General features: G+C 45.0%; 1 long non-coding RNA gene across 1 annotated transcript in view; it reads right to left on the bottom strand.

Moving 5' to 3' along the window:
• Positions 1-6586: 6586 nt before the first annotated feature.
• The window catches only part of LOC138493208 (uncharacterized), a 160999-nt gene continuing 147782 nt past the window's right edge, over positions 6587-19803 (bottom strand). Inside the window, exons 2-4 of the long non-coding RNA XR_011276310.1 lie at positions 10660-10701; positions 9047-9115; positions 6587-6736 (exon numbers count right to left, since the gene is read on the bottom strand). This is a non-coding gene — a long non-coding RNA (uncharacterized lncRNA). The remainder of the gene's footprint in view (positions 6737-9046; positions 9116-10659; positions 10702-19803) is intronic.

Below are 19803 nucleotides of genomic sequence, written 5' to 3'. Positions count from 1 at the left end.
ACTGCTCATGCAGCTCCAGAAGCAGTAAAGAATTAACAACTATCTACGATAACACCTGAAGCGTGCTTATCAATTTCTGACCACTGGAAAAAAATTTGAAAAAACCAAATAATTGACCCCTTGTGGTTCTCAGACACTTCAAAAACTAAAGGCCAGCCTTAAAACCCTTGAAACCAAATGGCGGAAGAAGTATCTAGAAGATGATAAATCAAATGCAAGGTTAGTTGTGTGATTTAGCAAAAATACCTTGTTTAGGTAAATAATCATTCTTCATTTACAGAATTTGAAGACATGACAAAGAGGGAACTACTCTGAGGTAGTTAAAGATCTTACTTCCCCCTTTCACTTTTACTTGAACCATATCTCCGTCAGCAGAAATAAGAGATGAAGATAAATAAAGTAAGGCCCAGTACATATTGAGAATACACCTACGATTTACCAGACTTAAGAGCATGTGCTTAAGTTCTGCTGCCAGATTCGGGCCTCATGGGCAATATTGAAAGGCATCATGCCAACAAGGGGTATAGAAATACTGAAAGAAAACTTATGGTGTGATATACAATCCCCCCAAAACATATTTTAACACATATAAATCAAACTTCTCATGCGGCTGTATCTTTATCTGAAGCAGGTAAAATCCCTGCTCAGTGTATTACTTCCACGCATAAACCCAAAAATGTACTTTCCTGCCTGCATTCATAATTAGAGATTATGCCACAATCAGTGATGCGTGTGCCAAAAATCATATCTAATATGAATGGGGAGTTGGAAACCACATGTTTACTCAGAAAATCTTAGATTTGTAAATAACACCCCCACAACCAGGCAGCCTTGCTAGGCTGTGTGGATTGACTGGAGCCATCCATTTAATGCATCTTCATTCGCAGGCAGGCGAGACGCTGACTCGCCCCCTAAGGCCCAATTCCAAAGTCACCTGTCCCTGAGCCTCATTTCTCATCACCCGACCCAGCAGCAGAAGCAGGAGCTTGCCATCCGCTGCAGCAGAGGTGGCTGGAACCACCCAGGGGCCAACCCCAGACATGGTAAGCCTGTGGGCTTTATTCTGGAGCAGCAAGTGAGATTGCTGCATGCATCGCAAATATACCTTGGAGTGAGTGCTATTGAATAAGCACACTCCGGTAATCATCCCTACACGATCAGCTGCTATTTCCACATCAACTGCACCCATTGCCTGATATCTGGCGCTACACTTGCACAGAGAAACCATGAGGGTTCCATCCATGCAAACATGGCCACTGAGTAAACCTCCAGCGACCCCGACCCCCACAACCAGGCGGCCTTGCTAGGCTGTGTGTGGATTGGCTGGAGCCATCCATTTACTGCATCTTCATTCGCCGGCAGGCGAGACACTGGCCCGCCTCCTAAGGCCTAATTCCAAAGGCAACTGTCCGTGAGCCTGTCCCGAGTTGCCAAAGGCCAAGGCCCGGAACTCTGCACTACTGTACTGTGGCACTTTTGCCTTGACCACTGATTGCCGTTGTGAATGCTGCACCCAGCACAACTGGATCACTCCAGCACACTCTACCAGTCCTATTGATCACACTACCTCTGCCCTCTGTGCCGACGACCTGAAAACTGCATTCTGTCTACTATGCTTTTCAACTGATCACTGAAACCCGCTCATAATCTGCCTGACAATTGAAAACTGCATCTTGTCCACAGTGCATGCAAATGGATTAATGAATACAGTTCACTGTGCCAGAACCTCTGCACTGTAGCCCACTGTGCTCCCATCTCTAATCACTACATCCAACCCCATTAATATTGTTCATAGCCATGGTGCTAAGACCGGTGACCTCCTCAGTTGTGGCCCTCTGTGCTGCATCACTGCATGTTGCATCTAGCCCCTGATGCCTATTTAAATTGCATCTCATCCCATTGTACCCATATGCTGCATTTAGCCCCTGATGCCTGTTTGAACTGATTGTCGCTTTTTTCCCATTGTGTCCGCATCACTGCATGTTGCATCTAGCCCCTGATACCTGTTTAAATTGCATTTCATCGCATTGTACCCGTATGCTGCATTAGCCCCTGATGCCTGTTTGAACTGAATGTCGCTTTCTGCCCATTGTGCCCGCATAATTGTATGTTGCATTTAACCCCTGATGTCTGTTTAAACTGCATTTAATCCCATTGTACCCGTATGCTACATTTAGCCCCTGATGCCTGTTTGAACTGATGGTCGCTTTTTGCCCATTGTGCCCGCATCACTGCATGTTGCATCTAGCCCGTTTAAACTGATTAGCGCATCCATAATATCCTCCATCACACCTGTGCCCCGAACATGGCATGCCGCATCCTACCCACCTGTCTCTTGAAGTCTGCAATGTACCAAATTGACAGCACGGCAGCATACACCTCGCAAACCAATATATCAACCCTCACCACATTGGTCTCCACTCATGTATACCCTTCAATACACACCTCCCATTGCACTTTCACCTCCATCACTCATTGCATTAGCCTTCACCCTAATCTCTCTCATGTACTCTGACCCAACTACTCTGACCACATCCTCCTCACTGTTTCCACACAAGCTCACTTGGCCAGCCAACTCCACTACCATGTACACCCCCACCACAAGTGCCACCTCCTCCCCCCTTTACTCACTACACATGCTGTAACTAGAAACACAAGGCTCAGAGCACGCACCAAGCTTGTGTCCTACACTAGCCTCCCCATCCAATTGGCAAGAAGAAACCTTAAGTTAGGCTTCCACACCAAAATTACTCACACACCCACACATCACTCAGCCAAACACAAATCATGTAAGTTAGCTCCAGTTAGCTCTGGCATTACCACATTCTCAGCCACTCCCTCCACTATCCCCAATAACTCCCACTCTCTACCCCCCCAGAAAGACCAAACCCACCCACGCCCTTAAATGCACCCTCATCAATGCTAGATCTCTCCAAGCTCACGCTCTCGAGATCAACGATCTCATTTCCACTCAGGGCCTAGACCTACTTGCTATCACAGAAACGTGGCTTAACGAGGCCTCAGGCCTGGCCATCTCGCTCGCTCTCCCACAGGGCTATTCCATCCTCCGCCAAGACAGAAAGCTCTCCAAAGGTGGAGGTGTTGCACTCATACCAAAAATTTGCTCTCAGTCAGACTCTGCCGACACACTTGGGAAGGCAACTCTGACCTCCTCTCAGCTAAGTTATCCCTATCTGCCAACTGCTCCATAAACATACACGTCATCTACAGGCCACCCAGCACAGCCCCCGACTTCCATGGGCACCTCCTCCACGTCCTAAGCAAGAATCTAAAAAACTCTACAAAAACAATCTTGCTCAGCAACCTTAACCTCGGTCTCTCCGACCCCAAAGACAAAGCAGCTTCAGCCATCGCCAGAGAACCCTTGATTGGGTTGCAGATCACAACTGCTCCTCCACCACAACCTCCAACTTGGCATACCCCTGGACGGACCACAACTGCATCCAATTCTCCATACCCACAAAGCCTACCACCAAACCTCTTTTCCCACAACTCTGGCCAGAAGCTCCAGAAAACTCACTGCTGACAACCTCCTCCCCTACCTAGATGTCATGGAACTCAAACCCCCTTTCGCCACTGACCCCAACACCCTTGCTGACATCTACTCGCGGATTCTCACTAATGCCATAAACTCCATAGCTCTGTTGGAAGCTAAAAAAGAAAAGAAATCAATGAACACTAATTCATGGTTTATGGAGGACTTACTAGCGCTCCACTCAAAAAACGCATGGCCCTAACCAACTGGCAGTCCAACTCCTGTGATTCCACCAATAAAGAATTCAAAAGAATCTCCAGGCAATATAAAAAAGCCATCCTCCATGCTAAATCCAACAACATCAACACCTGCATCTCTAAAGCCAATTCCAAGTCCAAAGAGTTGTTCTCCATCTTCAAAGATCTCACCACCCCACCCACCAGTACCGATGAAATTATCAAAGATCAAGCCTGGTGCACCAGTATTCAGCCAGAACTTCTAAACAAAATCTCCCTCCTCCAAAACAAAATACAAGCTCGGCGCAATGCTTTACCTAGGTCAGCCTCCCGCTACATTCACTGCCCCGTACAGAAGCCTCCTCCTGCCCTCTTTGCCTTAAGGGACATCTCTATTACTGAAGTCACTAGCCTCCTCCTACACCTCAAACCCTCCACCTGCAAAGGTGACATTTGTCCACCCAACATCATTAAAGACAGCACTGAAGTCCTTGCCCCTCTCATCACAGCATTCATCAACACATCATTCACCTCGGGTATCGTCCCGTCCTGCCTCAAAGAAGTGTGGGTCTGCCCCCTTCTCAAGAAACCCTCCTTTGACCTTCCTCCCTCAACAACTACCGCCCCATTACCACCGTCCCATTTCTGCCTAAGATCTTAGACAAAGCTGCCCACAACCAGATCCAGCACTACCTGGAATCCAATTCCATCCTAGGCAAAAGACAATCTGGATTCCGCAAAGGCCATGGCACAGAAACCGCCCTCCTGGATTTAAAAAAACAAATAACCAAGATAATGGACAATGGCAAACCAGTCCTCTTACTCCTACTTGACCTATCTGCCGCATTTGACCTCGTGGATCACAAACTACTTACCATCCACTGTGGTGTTCCCCAAGGCTCCTGCACTGCGCCCACCCTATACAATCTATTCACCAAGCCCCTTTTCGACAAACTTGACTCCCTCGGCATAGCCTACACCAACTATGCCGATGATACGCAAGTCCTCCTTCCCCTCACTGGCTCCTATGACCACGATTCTTTTATCCAAATGTACTCCTCCATCCAAGCCTGGATGGCATCCAACTGACTATAGTGAGAGATTTGGTAACAGCAGTAATCATGGCTTTTTTTTATGCTGTTCCTTGTAGGGACTTAGAAGAACATCATCACCACGACGAATGAAAGAGAAAGAAAAATGTGCATGTCGAAATGCGTTTCTTTCCCCTGAAGAAGTTCTTATATTCCTGCAATTGTTTTTTGTAGAACAAAACATGTTGGGCTAAGCTGTTGTCATCTATTAAGGCAACTATGACGAGTAAATTATTAATTTAAAAGAACCTTGAGCAGCCAGGATTTACCTAACCAGGACATAGAGGGTTGTGAAAGAGAATCTCGGAATTCTGAGAGTTCTTAATATTGGTATATTCGACAGTTGTACTTATTCCAGTGAATGGCGATTTGTGTATGAGTCAGGCAGCGAATGATTGGCGTGTGGTTTGTAAGAAAGCACTGTTTTCACTTAGCGTGTTTTACTGTAATGTAAATTGTAGGCTGTTAGTAGTCTGCAAAGTTGTGGTCTTTTTAATGATGATCATTTAATAGTTTTTTTTAATTTTTATGAACTGATATAGTCGTAATAAAGTCAATTTTCTAATGGAGTCAATAATCAAAAGTTATTGGTTAATGTCTGAGTGGGTTTCAACCCAGTGGTGTTCTTCATTTGCCCTTCAAGGTTCAGTATATAGGCCACGAGTTTCCCAAGTCTAGCAGCTTCCGCTGGTTGTCTAGGGGGGACGAACCTCGAGGCTGTTAAACTATTCCTCTCAATCTTTTTATTGTATATGTGTATCCAACGGACTATGCCTCAACAGAGAAAAAAACAGAGATCATCCTCCTAGGTCCCAAAGAATTACTCGACAAATTAAACCAAAGATACAACAACTTGGGCATTGACAACACCACCATATCCATTTCCAACTCAGTTAAGACCCTTGGAGTCCATCTTAACTCCACCCTATCCATGAACAAACAGGTTAGTGCCATTGCCTGCGCCTCTGCCCTCACCACCAAACTAATTAGCGCCATTAAACCACTCCTTTCCAACCAGAACTGCCTCTCTATCGCCTGAGCCACCATTGGCGCCAAATTAGATTACTGCAATGTGCTTCTTGCAGGCACCTCAGCAAAAAATCTAAACCAACTCCAAGTAGTCCACAACAACGCACTCAGAGCAGCACTCAGCATCCATAAAAGAAACCACATCACACAAGCCAGACGAGATGCCCTTTGGCTCCCAATCAAGGATAGAATTACATTTAAGACTCTTACCTTAACCCATAAATGCCTTAACCTTTCTGCCCCCTCATACCTATCAGAAACCATCATCAGGGACACCTCCACGCGCCCAAAAAGAGCACACCACGCTTACCAACTGTGCATTCCACCCATCAAAAGAGCCAAAGCAGAAGGCATAGGCTTCCCCTACCTAGCCCACAAACTATGGAACGCCCTGCCCAACGCCCTCTGAGTGGAAACCCCCCCTCACATCCTTCCGCAAAAGTCTAAAAACCACACTTTTCAACTGATACTCCTCCCTTCCCTCTCTCCCTGCTTTTGACTGTAACTAAGTATGGGTAACCATTCAGACATCTGTATTTAAGTTTGCCACTGCATTATCCGCTTGACTTTTATGCTTTCTTTAACCAGATATGTCTAATGTAACAGCGCCACAATTCCTGAGGGCTGCTGTGCGCTATATAAATGTTAATAAATAATTAAATATCTACAAAAGACTGAATTTTGAGGAAATATGAAAATAACTCTCACAAGGTTCTAGTTTAAAACATTCCAATTCATTTCCACCCCCATTGTGTCTCTCCTAAACATTAGATAAACCCTAATAAACTATCATTCAACATTAAATCAAAAATCAAAATTGCAAAAAAGAGTCGTTGGGGCATGCTGGAGACGTGTCTTCGTGTGATGGATAATTGCTCCAGTCGCTGTAAGAAAAGGAAACAAGAGAGAACAGAAATAAGTGTTCTGATACAACTAAGATACAAAATGGCATGCAGTTTATAAAAAATAGCATAGGCCTTGATAGCCATAGAAAAGTAAGAAATACTCTTTTAAAGACAAATCTATCATTACGAAGTTGGTGGTATCTGAGCAGTAAATCCGACCAGTTACTGCCAAATTGTATTTCCAATATAGCCACTTGGTCCGGCTAAATTACTGCAGGTGGCGGAGTAACACCCCATTTGTTCAGAGTCAACAGGACTCAAAGGGGCTTTGTCAGCCGAATTACGGTGGCGCAAATTCCACTGCGGTAATTCCACTGTAAATGGGCAGAAAGTTGGCAGATTTACCTCCAGCTCATGGCTGGAGGTGAATACTCTGACTTTCCACCAAACTCATAGTTGGGCGATGCAGGAATGCAGTAGTATACGGTAACACGCCACATTTATCTTGCACCGCCCAACTCGTAATGAGGCCCCGTTTAGCTCTTAATCATTTTTTGTCGAAAATCGTGACTGGGGGCCTGAAAGGAAATCCTAAACATATCTCTCGGCTGTTGAAATAAAATGGAAGGTTAGATGTGGAATATTTGTGCTATTGGCTCTGCTGGGGATGTTCCTAGAAAAATAATGCACGACCTTTAGATTGGATTTGCATTTTTGTGTTTACCCTTTAGAATAGAAATGCTTTAATGAGAAACTGCATCTAATTATTTTCATCCTTCGGTATAGGCAATGCTCTATCAGTAAAAACTATGCAAATATGTATTTTTATGGCGGTTACACATACAAACTTAAAAGAAAGCTGGAAATGTTGAATGTTATTTATAACTCTTTCAAAACATGGCTGTTTTAAAGAGGTGTTTCGTGTTCCCACTCATAGATAGGAAGAGCAAATCAATATTCATGAATATAGATACGATCCCGAGAGGCAGACTGATTGCTTAAGGTAGGAGGTGGAAAGGTTTGGGATGGAAGACCAGCAGCATGTTTGGTGGTGGAACAGAGGTGTGGGGAGTTCAGCATGATAGTTTAAACAAGGTGTGGGTATCAAAGTTAAGGAACTGGCATGAGTAGCTTTAGAAACAGTAGGCAAGTCGACTAAGGAAAAGCATACTGATGAGTGTGTCCTTGAATGAAATAGCGGCATTGTTCCTGCACATATTAAGTTAATAGTGAATAGCAACACAAGCTCTAAAGGTTGAAGTTATCATCGTGCTTCTTACGATGGATGTCTACGTTTCAAGAGCATTTAGGAGTAAAGCGAAAAGAGCAACAGAGAGATGTGGGAATGGTAGAGGAAGAATATTACATTATAATAATCTTGGCTCTGTAGAGTCTCAGGTATACAGCAGCATGATTGTAAGGAACAGATGAGAAAAAAATGTGTCTAAGAGTTTGTAAGGATTATGATTGAGCGAGACAATAAGTATGGTGCACGTGCGCATGGGAAATTTGATTGCAGGAAAGCAGTGAATTGGGTAAATGGAGGACTTTCCTCCATCTATAGTGAATCTAGGCAGCAATATTCTCCACATCTGCAGCAGTGAATTCTCATGCAGGATTTATGTGGTGAAATTGGGTGGTAGGCTAAGGCTTTGGGCCTGGTGTGCTACTGGTGAAAATGATTCTTAGGTATTTTACGTTATGCCTCACTGCTGGAAAAAAAGAGACTTAAATTGATTAAATAATTGCTTGTGGGTGCTGCCTCCTATCTTTTGGATTTTGTCTAGGTATATTGGGCAATGTTGTCTGAGTAGAGTGACATGGAGGAACTCACAACGAGGCTTTTCTGCAAGAGGAGAGAAGGCAATGGTAGATTTGTTATAATCCTTTATGTAGTGCTGGGTGGTGTTGGGTGAGAATTCCCAACTTGTAATGGGTGAGGTGGATGCTTGGAATGGGAAGGTGAGAATGGTTTTATGGATGAGGGAGCGGTCAGAGAGGGGATGGCTCAATCAGAAGTGGGCTGGACATGAGTTCTTTGGACATGAGGATGAGGGTGACATTTGCATGAGAGAATGGGCTTGAGAAGAAAATGTTTAAGATCATGGGAGTAGAACTTCATGGTAAGTTCAGGTTCTTGGGTGTTAGGAGAAGTCTCCCAGCTCTGTGTTCTTTGTAGAGATTTACCTACTGAACCAAAGCTATGATACAATCCTTAAACTTTCCTTGGCTCATCCCCTGGCAGAGTCAAACTGCGAGGAATGGGGTATGGTAGCGTGCAGTATTCTGACAGGAGTATGGTAAGTGATGACAACAAATCCTAGAGTGAAAATCGAAGAAGACACAAACCTGCAGACTCCCACCATAAATTACTGCCTTTTTTTGCAAGGCATGCAGCAGCGGCAACATGCCAGCATCCTAGAAAGCAGAAAAGAAAAGCATGGTTTCAAAAATATTGAAGTTTTTGAGTGGAAAATTAATAATCCCAATCAAATATCAATACCATAAAAAAGATGGGGGCATCCGCATGATAAACTATCTTTTTAGGTTATTGTTCGAACTTCTACTACTTTTCTTACTATTTAATTACAACTTGGTCTGCTAATAATCAATGAAAACAGCTTAAGTTCAACAGGAGCTCCAAAGAACTAAAGGTATTGCAGTATTTCATTGTTTGTGTGACTCTTTAGTTTTGCCAACACTTGACTTAGATACATATTCTAACTACACTTTGTTCACAAACAAACCTATTGCATCTTCTTTTCAAGAATGTAGTCGCAAGCATAGACGGCCACTGATTAAAGAATGTCAACCCTTGGGATCACTTATTTTCCAGGTAAGTTAATGAAAGGATATGGGCCTCCTTACAAGTTTAGCATTATTATGGCGGTATATACACCAGAATACTGCTAAATGGAGTTACTGTTACCACCACTTGGTCTGGTGGGATTAGCGACAGATTTACAAGTCATGGTATGGTGGTTTTAGTCGCCATTTAGCAAGTCCATAGGACTCTATGGTGATTTACCAGAATTACAGCTGATGGTAATTCCACCGATTTTGCTGATTCTTTGCGGTAATGCAACCGAATTGGCTCCAGCATTCTGCTGGAGAATTTTCCTCTGCCTCACCACCAAAATTGTAATACAACGGTGCGGTAATGCAACGCTAATGCTGTGGTAACAGAGTGATTACTGCATTATAAAAAAATATTCTCCACCGCCTTCCTTATGATGAGGTCGTATGAGTACTACAAAGGCACTAGCACTAAATTTAAAGTTCATTAGTATTTCTTGTTTAATAACAGCCACATTGCCTGGAATCCTGAAACAAGCAGTTGTATTCCTGCTATTAAAACAAGTCAATGTACAGCTTTTGGATTGAAAGAATCTTATGCCCATGTCTTAACTACTGAAGTGATTCCACATTCCAGAATATTTTGCTTACTGATGAGAGCTGTAATCCAAAACAACTGGCGACCCAAAGGTGGCTGACCCCTGCTCTAGAGGGTAACTCTTTGCCCTTCCTAGCCTTTTTATGTTTCTTAGGCTGCCCTCTGGGTAATAGTTCAGAGCTTGTTCTGGATCTTTCTCTGCATCGTCCACTTCCTTGTCTCGAAGGGAACCTATGCTTTGTGCTGCATGAGCATCACTTCATCATGAATTGCATGTGGCCTTCTAAAGGGGCAACTGCTTCGGTTGCGTCAGTTCTATGAGAACGTCCTGAAGAAGGCACCTATGTCATCCTGAAAGTTCAAAAAAACAAAATATGATTTAGCCTGAAAAAGGCTTAAAATTTTCATGGTTGCTTACTGAGTGTTTGCTTCCTTTGGAAAAACTGTGCTTTGTCTGGAGCTAGCCTGGTGCTCGTCCCTACTTGGCATGGAATTGTGATACCTTTCAGTTTTTAGATCTAGTTTCTCTGACATTGTTTAGTAAATATGCTGTTTAATGTACACATACCTTTTCCACCATTTCTTCCTTCTGGTCTGTGTGATGGGGGGCCTGCAAAATGAAAGACATTAAATCAAACTTGCATTTCAGTTCTATTGAAGCTTTTGTGCAAAGGCTTTCCTTTATGGACACTGTCCACTTGCTTTTATCTGAAGAAGGAGGAGGCCTTTCGTGGAGACCAAACTCCAAACAAATCCTGGCAAGGCGGTTGTCCTTTCTGAAACTATTATTTTTTTAGCACAGTATTAGTAGTTTCCTTATACTGTTTAATGGTTTAGTAACATATATCCCATCACCTCCTCCCTTCCCTTTTCCCTCTCTCACTCCTTCCCTCTTTCCCTTCCTTCCTCCGTTGCTTTCCTTTTCTTTCCTTTCTTTCCGCCTGTCATTTGTTTACATCTTTTTTTAATCTGGCCTGGGACAATCTATTAACATTCTCCACAGTAGATATTTGCTTCTTTCTCTAATTCCCCCACTCACGCGTAACTGAAGATTTGTGGGGGCCCATTTCAACATGATGGTTGGAGGACACCCCGCTGAGAGCAAAAACGGTCTGAGGCTCCCGTGGGGTGCATACGTCAAAATAGCGACAAAGATAAGTTCAATAACCGCTGATAATCACGAGACAGCCAGCAGCGAGCCTAAACACTAAATGCCCACTAAAGAGCTCTCAACCCTTCTTTGTCAGCAAGGGGCTGATTTGGAGGAACCAGTGTTAGAAGGCAATGAGGTGATAATGCATCTGTGTATCCCGTGGGAAGAGAAAACATAGCTTGTAATGCGAGCACTGCAAAGCGTATATTTTAAGGCCCAGAATGAAAATTGAAACATTAATATGTTGCTGTGTTACGAGGCTGCTGACTGGCAACAAGGGGCAGTTGCTGGAGCCCCCCTGAGGCTCGAGGCCCCTTTCATTTGAAAAGGTTGAAAGGCCCTGAGCTGTCCTGGAATTGCACTTCTTATAATTATAAACACGGACAGGCTATATCAGGTGTGTAAAACATTTTTCAACGTACACCACAGATGGTCTAGCAGGGGAGGATCTTTTTGAGTTTTTCGGGTGGATCCTTTCTGGAATGGCTTTCCACAGGTTTCCCCGTAGCTGCGTTCACACAAGAAATCACAACATCGGTGTACTCGTGTGTTGTGCTTTCGCGGTTGGCAAGAATGAATAATGTGCACAAAAAGTGGATCATTGCCTCGAGCAGCGGAAATAAAGCACACAAGTCCTTCCGGCCGGCCTTGAAGTGGGGTACTACTAATGCTGCATTGTCGTTCCGCAGGCGATCCGCATAAGGTATCATATTCTGAGTTGTCTACCGGTGCCCCTGCGTGCATGGTGCTGCACCTGCTGTGGTGAGTCTGTGCTCATAGTGTGGCTGGGTTACACCGCAAGAGCTGCGCGCTGTTCCCGATGCATGGCTTCTCCAGGTGTGCCATCCATTCTTTATCTATGGTGGGTCACCGACGGTCCAGAGAAGAAAAAGAATATATGCACGAAGGCAAGTGCGGTGCGCAGGTGCAGCAAACAGCCCTGTGCTGCCACGTCCACACTCGACTTGAACCACACCATACCTGCTGCATGGAGTGCTGAGAGAGAGGTCCTCCTATTCGAGATGACTCGAGAGAGAGAGAGAATAATGTACACTCTCTGAGGGTCAGGCGCTTCCCCAAGCCGTGAATGCAGGGTAGATCTCTTTCCTCTGCAGGTGCATCCCCCTGGAACGGCCTCCCTGTCCCTCTCAAACTGGAGCCGGACGACATCAAGTAATGGAAGCTGCTCAAGACCTTCCTTTTTCCTCTGCCTTCTCTCTCTCTCTTCCTTGCTAACCTTCCTGTCTGCCTGTCCTTACTGGTTGCCAAGTAGCCTCAGAGTCTCCCAAGGTACCAGGCCCCTTTACGACCAGTCTTCCTGCACTGCCTCCGGGCCTACCGGGCACTTAGGCTGTAACTGTAACTCCTACTGCCCCCTGCCTTCCATGTGCTTACCCAGGGCCTCACTGCCCTAGCTGTATTCACTCAGAGCTGAGGTGCCCTGACTGCACTTTCCCCTACCCTCTCCCCAGCACTTCCCCCTCTCCCTTTCCCTTTGCACTTTTGTTGTCGCACTTGCACGATCTGAATGATATAAGACCTAGTAGGATTATTTGTCCATTCTTCCCTCTGTCTGACCCTTCCTTTTCCTTGTAGCGCCTAGAAACACTTGTGTACAGGCGCATTATAAATGCCAAATCATATCATAACCACCCATACAATGAAATTCAGATCTGCTTTCCAAATCTGATAAACATCATGATAGTAAGAGGTGAGAAGAATGTGGGAGGAGTTTAGAAATGACGTGGCACCAAAGGGGGATCACGGACCCACAGCCAGGGACTCCGTGGTGTAGTTATGAATTTCAAACGGTGTGGAACTCATAGGAATATAGCTTTAAGAGCAGCACTGCTGGGGATCCACCAGCCATTGAATGAAGGCTGGGTCTGCCTTTGCCTTCCTGACCTGTATCCCACGCCTGCAACCCCCTGTGGACCCTCTTTCCATATTAATCCAGGTCTGCTCTCAATATTCTATCTTGCAACTTCTATCCATATTATCACACCCAAGTACTATATCCCCTACATAACTACAGTGGTTATTAAATCCAGCTGACAGACGTACATGCACACGATCATAAACCAAAGCGACTTACTGGGCCTCTTGATCGACTGACTCCGTTGCATCACCTGCAGAACAATAATGAAGTGCAATACAATTAGGGAGTTTGGTAGAGAAGGAGAGAAAGCCATGAGTATCAGATGAGAACTATGCCAATATGTACTGATCGATTGCGAGGGAAAGAATAACACAGACAGACATAGTTGAGAAAATGAAAAAGAGCTTAGAGTAATCCTGGGATAGAATAGGGACACAAAAAAGGAAGGCAATCGAGTAAGGAGCAAGAAACAAGAGAACCATCCACCCACCCACCCACCCACCAGGAGCCACCATGTGTATTATGGATCATATTGTTTCTATGATACATCTAGCGGTGAGTGGGGTAAACGTATATTCAGCATTGTGGCGCTAATGAGCAGATATGCATGCTTCAATGGGTAGATTAATGTTCTCATGGGCTCACTCTGTTCACAGGCTATGACTTTGATCTCAAAGTAGGAAAACCTTCCCTGCCACAGAAATCCCAAATGAACCGATCTTCACACAAACATTGATACATAAAGAGTATTGGCACCATGAACTGAGTATCATACAGTGGCAATAGTCTATCTGTGAGATGTCCAGCGGCCTGACTGAGTTCCTCTATCTACTTACAGTAACAAAGCAGGGAATTTGTGCCATGGGTTTTAATCTTGTGCCAGTTTATAATGTTACTGAGGTGCATATAATGCCAAGTGCATGAGAAGGGTATGGGCAGGTTAACGTGACCAAAACACATTATAAGGCATAGATTGAAATGCTGAATTAGCAAAAAGAGTACACTTGGGACAAGGCCAAAAGGGCCACTGAAAAACTTGAGAAATGAATATTCAGGCACTGGGGCTCATTCCAGGGTGGCCTATACACAGTGAAAGTGCTGGTAATAACATTTACTGGCACTTATACCAGACTGGCCAACTACAACTTTGCCAGTAGGGGATATGGGCTAAGAGCTGGAGAGAAATCTGACCCCTACCAGCCAAAAACTGCCTTCATTACTGGCACGCCCAGTAATATTGACAAAATCCCCTCTATGAAGTCCTATATGACCCCATGGGATGGGGATTAACCACATTTACCAGCACTTGTAATCTGCCGGTTATTCCAGCACACCAAGTGCTGGTAACAGCAATTCCATTGGCAATTATTCCAGTGGATTTACTGCCGGAATACCAGCAATGGAATGAGGACCACTGACTGGAGTTGGACTCAGTGGTCTGCCATGGTATTCATGCCTGCACTTCCATTGATTCTCTGATACAAGATGATGAGCCTAACAGCGCTTCTCATGCACTTCACTCTGCATGCTTATACCCAAATACTCATTTAAAATACATATGTAAGTCACACACATTACCTGCTTCACTAGTAGTGGATGCTGGTTGCTGTAAAGTAAAATATAAAATAAGTGAATGAAATCTACAAGACATAAGTGCACTGTGGAAATTGCACAGGTAGCAAACATCATTGTTAGTCCAAAGTGAAGAGCAAGTGGGGCAAGAGTCAGATGAGCTAAAAAGGGACCTGCAAATGTAGTTGTTAAGCTATGTACAAAGCTTTTGAACTGCACCAAATCACCACTGTAGTGGTCTCAGAGCTTGGGGGCTTGTCCAGAAGTTGGTGTATTGTGCTCCCCCTTCCCCTGGGAATCCAGAGCATAGTCTGCAGACGGAGAGGAAAACAGCTAGAGATTAGGGGTAGGGGCCGGCGGAGAAAGGATACAACAAGCATGAAGAGGGGAGACAGGTTAAAGGTAAAGAGATGATGTATGTGACAGTATGGGGGCCTGCCGACCCAGCCAATGTGGATCCAGCGTGAACGATATATAGAGGATAAATTCAAATATGTCTCTGGGAGCAGAGAGTATTTACTCAAATGCAGTTTTCAGAACTATACATAAGTATAAACAACTTTATAGTACTGCTGATATTGAAGACTTCCCAGATGCTTAACGCCAAGGGAGTTGTTTCAGTCATTTTCACAGTAACCCTGCACAACACCTGGCTCTGCAATATGCCTATGTAGGGAAGGACACCTCTGCTGGGAAACTCTCATTACCACCAGGTGTGGGATTTATCTCTGGCAAGTGATACTATATATACCACAAAGCATCTTGCGCTAGTCATGGAGGTGCTGATATGAAGGAGTGGAGTTGTGGGGTGATTTTCCCTTTCCATTTAAGTATGCATACAGGACGAGCCAACAGATGTCCAGTTTTTAACCTTATGGATGCCTGTGGAAAGGCAATTCTGAAACTGTTCCATTGTTGATGTCTCCCTTCAAGTGAAATGTGTGCTAGGGTGAAACCAGAAGATGTCATCTGGCATAAGTAACATGTCTTCATTGAAAACACTTTATATTTAAAAATTATTGGTTGTCCCTTACTACCCCAGCTGTAGGGGATCAGGAGTGATCTGGACTATCTGGTTTGCAACTTGCGGTGAAGACAGTACACAAAGGCCAGCGTTACATCAAGTAAATCTAACACTTTTGTAGGTTTAGGGAAAGGATAAGAGAAGAACAGTGTCACGTTCATAGTCTGATTGAGATGCATTTTGGATACTACTTTCTGAAAGCAGGGAAATGTACATTTCTATATGACTCTTGCCCTGTGGAACACAGTGGAAGTTTAAATTGTTGAAAGAGGCCAATTCTTATTCACTTGGCTTATGCAATTCCCTACTTTGCTTTGTCCAACTATCAACCCTTTGTCAAAAGTAATGCATGTATGCATATCTCAGACTAATCTTGAAAGTTGCTAATGTAGAATAAGTTGTAGAATGGAAAATAGGTCACCTTTGTGTGCTGATGTGCCAGAGAATTTAAATATGTGTGCTTACAAATCAACTTCCTCAGTCTGTGAAAAACGAGGGTGATGATATCCCTGTCTACATACATAATGGCAAAGACCCAGCAAACCGGAAAGAAACGTAGGATAGTAATACCTAGATATGAATTGCTAGGAAGAGACTGTCCCCAGTAAAAGTTGCACCTGTAGGCAATTAGTGTAAATTAACACAACAGTGGCATCATTTGATGGAATGTATCTATTGTTAAATAATAGGACATCCCTTTCTCTATTGCCTTTACTGCTTTCTAAAGGAGTGCATGTGTTTCTTGGGCACTTCACATGGGGTGAGGGCTAAACGATAGCCTCCAATTTCACTGAAGTACGCTAAAGGGGGAGGTTATCTATGTAGCGCTCTTCCCCAGAGAAGATAATCGCCACTACAGTGTTCCCACATCCTCCCCTCCTCTGTCTGGAGAAAGGCTCCTCCTTAGAGCCTGTTCATCATTTGGTATTTACTCTATCCAAAACAAATCTATTATCTATGATGCCATATACACTCACTGCATTCTGAGCATGCACTTCAAGGCCATTGTGTATGTTAAAAACACGTTTTTACATCTGTTGGCAGTCCTGTGTGGTGAAGAACTTCCTCTATCTCTGCATCACCAATACTCACATGCCCTGCATCTGCCTCCTGATCCTCATTACCTGTCCCCTCCGGGACATGGGCCCCATGCTCCTCCTCCTGACCTATCTCTATCCGACCCATTCCCTCTCCCCTCTCTTCGCTAACTATCCCCACCATGGCCTGGCCCACTCCCTGCTCTTCCCAACCTATCGCCAACCTCCCCGCTCCCTCTGCCCGCTCCCCACCACCTATCTCCACCCCCAGTCTAACTACTTCCCTCCCACCCTGCTCCTCTCTGTCCTGCATCTCCAAAACCCCATCCTGACCATCAGACCACCATTCTTCCCCTCTCTCCCCAGCCCACTGCTCTCCACTGTTCCTATCCCCACCCCCCTGCCTCTCCCAGACCCACTCTGGAAGAAGCGTCCCCATCTCTGTCAGCCGTCCTATGACTACAATATCCTGTGTGATGAGAAATGCCCTGACGCTGGTTTCAGTGTATTGTACAGCGGTCACTGCATTGTCCTGTAAGAAGCTGACAGTGTAACTATCTGCTGTTTCGTGAACAACATACATCCCAAGGTCCGTCACCTGATAAATGGTGGAAGAAATGACCCTGGACCCCTGCTCTCCTTCCTGCTCCCTGCCGCCTGTCATGCTTCCCTCCCCCCACATCTCCTCCCGGGAGCATGGGACCCATTGCTGCAGCTCGCCCAGATGGCTGTCAGGGTGGCTCGTGCGTGGCTGAAAAGTACAATAATAAGCAACAAGTTATTTCACATCCAGTAATTCTGATGTCCGATTTAGAGCCAATCAAGTGATTCATTATGTAAACAATCAAAGCACACAAATCCAGAACCAACATAGATGCCCAAACAGGGACAAGGGGTGTGCAAAAGTAAACAGCATCTTTTTTGGCCGAAACGCTCTAAGTAGATTTACATTTGTTTTTTTTCCAAAGACAAGCGTCAGGTAAAATGAGGTGGTTGGTTTTTTGAGAGGAATGCAACTCTTGCCCTTGTAATTTAAGTCCATTGCACAAAAAGTGATTTATCATTACAATTTTTATGTTACTTTTTGGCCCCCTCTGGTTAAGTGTTTCAATGAGGTTGAAAATTAATCAGGGTCTATCTTAACATGAAAGTTGGATACTAAAGTAGTAATTTACTGCATGGGTGTAACTCATGATCATTCAGCAGAGATAATTTAGATCTGTGATTACAAATCAACCTCCTCAGCCTGTGTAAAATTAGGGGCGATGGTATCCCTCTTTACATACAGAATGGCAAAGAACCAGAAAACGCAGGATGGTGATCTTTGGGTAGATTCATTGCTATTAATTGCTTGGAAGAGACTGTTCACATCCAAAATTAGACTCTTAGGCAATTAGTGTGAATTAACGCAACAGTGGCATCATTTGATGGAATGTATCTATTGTTAAATAATAGGAGAGCCCTTCTCTTTTGCCTTTACTGCTTTCTAAAGGAGTGCAGGTGTTTCTTTCACATGGGGTGAGGGCTAAACGATAGCCTCGAATTTCACTGCAGTATGCTAAAGGGGGAGGTTATCTCTGTAGCGCTCTTCCTCAGACAAGATAATCGCCACTACAGTGTTCCCACATCCTCCCCTCCCCTGTCTGGAGAAAGGCTCCTCCTTTGAGCCTGTTCATCATTTGCCATTTACTCTATCCAAAACAAATCTATTCTATGACAAGACTGGAGGCAAGCATTATGCTTCAACAACTTTAATTTACTACTCCTCAGCAGTTTCAACAAACCAATAAAACCAACAACAAACACTGAAAAATGTCTCCACAGACTCTTCTTCTTTTGGAAATCCATTCCCCATAGTCTCTGTAGTCCATCTCACTCCATGCTCAGCTAGGACCACTTCCTGTCCCTGAGCTCCTCCTCTTCTTTTACTGCTCTTCAGCAGATAAGTACTATTCCTGATTATCTCCCTATATATAGGTTAAGCTTTATTACATCTCACCGCAGGGAGGAGCGACGGCATAGCAGCGCTCGTCGATCGCAAGCAGATTTATTATTAGATTACTGGCCCGTTCGTGCGGGCATACCCCACGGTGCGACCACCCCGTGCCGTATGACCGGCACCCCAGGGGTGGCGACCCTGCATCGTGGGTGTTTTCAGCGGCCCTGAGGAGCCGCGCGAATGCAGAGATTCCCAAGCCCCCTCCTTCGTGGAGGCGGAGGCATCAGAGATTGAGAGCGGCAAGGCACTCCGGCCCCCTCATTCGTGGAGGCGGAGCTAGCCGTATACATTGGACGCCGCAGGCCCCCAGCCCCCTCCTTTGCAAGGGCGGGGCCTAGGTACAGAGCTTGCTTTCGCGTCGCATTGTTTCAGCGACGCGGAGCGGAGCACACTTGCTGAAGCCAGGCCCGGCGGTGATTTCGTTAATAAGCTACACGCATAGCCTGTATTAAACACTGACGATCCCTAAAGATACTGAAGCGTGCACGCTCCGGATGACACGCCCGCCCCAGGGCTTGTGTGCAGACAGAAAGCAGCGCCCAGGAAGTGCTGGAGCCTCGTGAGGCACGACAAGGCTGCAAGCTTAGACTAAGCACAGTGCCCCTCACAACCAGAGGACATACCAAGACATAAGCCCATACCAGCCACATCCAAGAACCAAATAAGTCCGGTGTAGCCACATTGAGAAAAAAAAAACAAAAAACAAATCGGATATATCCAGGTTTACATACTGGTGCATTTTAAAAACACCAGAAGCACCTATATAGTGAAAGGGCTTGCTGAGGCACCTAGACAGGTATACCAGGCACACAGCATCCTCCCAGAATGTCTGAATTTGAGTGGAGTGAAGAGGAGCAGTCATTAGACTTAGCTGCCAGCTTCAAGGAGGTGCTGGGAAGCTCACTTATAGATGCAGTGGCTCAAAGGGTTAAACCCCTGCAAGACAGGCTGGAGTCCTTGGAGGCAATACTACACCAGCCCACCATGCGGACAGAGCGCACGCCCACAGAACCCTCGGAAGCAGGGTCAAAGGGGAGTACTAAGGCCC

Source organism: Ambystoma mexicanum, chromosome 10, assembly GCF_040938575.1.
Source record: "Ambystoma mexicanum isolate Mex_15411 chromosome 10, UKY_AmexF1_1, whole genome shotgun sequence".
NCBI lineage: Eukaryota > Metazoa > Chordata > Amphibia > Caudata > Ambystomatidae > Ambystoma > Ambystoma mexicanum.
The sequence above is the reverse complement of the archived record's forward strand: the minus strand, read 5'-3'. Positions and strand labels throughout refer to the sequence as shown.